This window comes from Neovison vison, chromosome 10 (assembly GCF_020171115.1).
Source record: "Neovison vison isolate M4711 chromosome 10, ASM_NN_V1, whole genome shotgun sequence".
NCBI classification, from domain to species: domain Eukaryota; kingdom Metazoa; phylum Chordata; class Mammalia; order Carnivora; family Mustelidae; genus Neogale; species Neogale vison.
In genome coordinates, this window is record NC_058100.1 from 21,885,955 (window position 1) to 21,889,402 (window position 3,448).

Sequence of the window (3,448 nt, forward strand, 5' to 3'; positions counted from 1 at the left end):
GCAGAGAGATTGCCTAACATTAGATGATCATAAAGAAAGAAAAAGTAATCCGGAAGGTCAGCAAATATTTAAGGGGTGGGTAGACGTAGTGGAATAAAGGAAAGGTAGTTGTATAATATGGAGAGAAATGAAGAGAATATTTCTCTGTCATGTCAACAGAGCCAGAGAAATGAGAAATATTAAGACTGACAACTAAAACATGGTAAAATACAGGAGAAAGTTTTGGTTTTAATGAGAACCACTGCTATGTCAATGAGTTAGATGGTGGCAAGTATAATAGATTGATGGAGGCAAGGTTTATTAGAAAAAAAAGAATTAAGGACAAATACATACAATTGCTATTTGAATGAAGGTGTTATAGGAGATGTGGAAAACAAGGTCAAAATATCTTAGATTTGTTTTGCATTATATTTTTGCTGCTTGTTTATTTCTAATATGAGAAAGACTTGAGGTTATTTGTAGGCATTAGGAAAGGAGCCAGTACATAATTAAGAGGTTTGAAAAAAAAATTTTTTTTTAATGTATGAAAGACAAAAAAGTAATTGATAGAATAGAAATCTAGAAGAGAAGAATAAAGGTGGAATGAAGGATCAAAGTATGAATAAAAATCATCCTGGACTGCATGAAGAAAGGACATAAAAATGGGGCAGAGATACAAATAGATGCATGTGTAAAGTGAGTGGGCAAGATATCAAAGGAGAATATATTAGATGCATTTAGATTTCTAAGTGGAACAAATTCAGAGACTATCATTTGTTGAGAGTAAGACTTAGAGGCATTGAGTAAGGAACTTATTAACCTGATAAAAACTGGGAAAATGCACTGTAACCATGAGATGATCAAAGCTACATAAAGGAATGACAGAAGGGATAGACATGTAGTCGAAGCAAGGTCAGGTTTTTTGTTGGCATCATGTTAACACAAGTATGTGACTTTCCACAGCAGCAGTTAATCATATATAAAAACAGTGTAGTTATGTACACAGGAGCTCAACTGTATTGAGAGAGGGTTTACATTTTGCTAGTTTGTTCAGGATTAAATAGATTTGGATTTGGAGAATAGGTAGGTGACCCAGAGTGGGGATAGCAAAGACCAGGGTCAAAAAGAGAGGTGAGACCATGACTCTAGAAAATATAGTGTCAGGAAGATTGTGTTAGACAGAATTAGAAAGATGGAGCAAAAGTTGGATGTGAAGAGACAACCTTGGATGTATCAAAAATAAGGCCAGTATTTAATTTTGTTACTGTAGTTTTTGTTGAGGAATTTTATGTAAATAGTTTTGCTTACTGTATCTGTGATCCTTAGCAAGTTTTTATTTTTAGTTAAGTAGCAATCCAGTTTCTTTTCTAATATGCCTAAAAATGTGAAGAACTACTAAAATTCAGTAAAATGCTTGCAAAAGAATTGAGGTAATGTGTAATTCTCTGCTTCAGTATGACCTTAGACACACAGAAGCAATGAGATAAAACATGCAAAGATAATAGTGTTTCCTTGCTAAATCAATACAAATAAAGAGTGTGAAAAAAGTGCCATTTTGTGATGACACAAAGTGTGATTTTTGACATGAAGTACTGGGTCATGCTGTCAGTTTCTCAGTTCTCAGTTATGGAAAGGAGGAGCCTGACAGTTTGAGTCAATTAGCAAGGGTCTGAAATCACTAAATGCCCTCTTTTCTCTATACAGTTAATGTCTTTCAAACACTATAAACTTGTGTTCTATTTAGGATGATTATTACTGTTTCAATGGAAACTCATAAAAACAGTATATTTGGAAAATAAATATACTCCAATAAAAAAAAAAAACACTATTAAAACATGTTAAGAGACGTGCTCGCTTCGGCAGCACATATACTAAAATATGTTAAGAGTAACAAATTCTGATCCTAAATTGACAGTATCATATTGAGAAAGCATATTAATTCACTGTCTTAAAAGACACTTTTATGGAAATTTCTAATGAAAAGCAAAACAACTATATTTCATCTTGACTGTGGGAGCTCCATAAATGATAGTTACTTTGTATTTCAATGAACTGGTGTTAAAGGTTAACAACAACAAAGAAATTGTTTGGAAGAAAAAAAATAATAATTTGGTCTGTGGAATAATGTAAGAATCTATTTCTGATATGAAAAGGAAGACCACTCTTATTCAAAAATACATTAAGCTTAATTTTGCACATTTTCTAAGTCAAGACATACTTAACTTTTGCATAATGAAGACACATTTTGTTTGCAGTTATAGTAAACTGTCTTTCTGCCAATGTCACTAATTTTTGAATAAAATATGATTATTTTTCTAATGTCCCATATTTTATAAACACATAATAAATCATTGTTCAAAGTAAAATGCAACTGACAGATTTACTTTATATTCAAAAGGATATATAGTGTTGACTTTTAAAATGTGCAAAAATATGTATATAAATATTCTTTTCTACATATGTTTATTTAATGATAAGAGAATATTTCTCCAGAATGGAATGAACATAACAAACAACTGAAATCTGCGGCAGGATTCCACACTAGCACAATTGGTATGAGGGTTTTGCTTAAAAGGAAAAAAAAATAGTATATTTTAATTTATTTTCTTGAAATGGCATTTGTGGCGTTATAGTAAGAAATATATTTAGTATCCCTCCCATTTCTGGTACAGAGCTAAAACCCCCAAATTTTCTGAAGTGTTGAGAGAAACAAAGGTATCCTTTGTTATGTTAATGACGTAAATTTTTGACCCCACCTAAGGGAGGGGCTGATGGCCAGGAGAACCAATGGGGTGCTTAGAATGTTAGAACTTTTAGTCCCATCCTGCGATTGCCCTGGAGGGGAGAGGGGCTGGAATTTGAATGAATCACCAGTGACCAGCGGTTTCATCAGTTATGCCTACGCAATGAAGTCTCCAGAAAACCCCAAAAAGAGAGGTTTGGAGAGCTTCTGGGCTGGTGACCTTGTGGTAGTTCTGGAGAGTGGTGTACCTGGGAGGGCATGGAAGCGCCTCACCCTATCCCTATACTTTGCTCTATACATCTCTTCTGTCTGGGTGTTCCTGAATTACATCCGTTTATAATAAATTGGTGATCTAGTAAGTGAAATGCTAGTCTCTAAATTCTGTGAACTTCTTTAGCAAATTAATCAAACCTGAGGATAAGGTCATAGAAATTGTAGGGAAGGACAAATTCTTCCTCTGCCCTTCAAAATCTTCTAGCTGGACTAAGAATTAAATTTACATGAGATGGATTAACAGGAGAAAAAACCCAAAATTTTATTACTTACACACGGAGGCCCAATAAAGAAATGGAGACTTACAGAAATGACCAAGGTATCAGTTTCTATACTTTTTAGATGAAGAGGCAATACTGAGGAATTGACAGAATAAAGAAAACAGGTTATTTGGTAAGGAATTGTATGTAGAATTTGGGCAGAGGTAGTGAATTAGGGAAAAAAAGGAGCAAG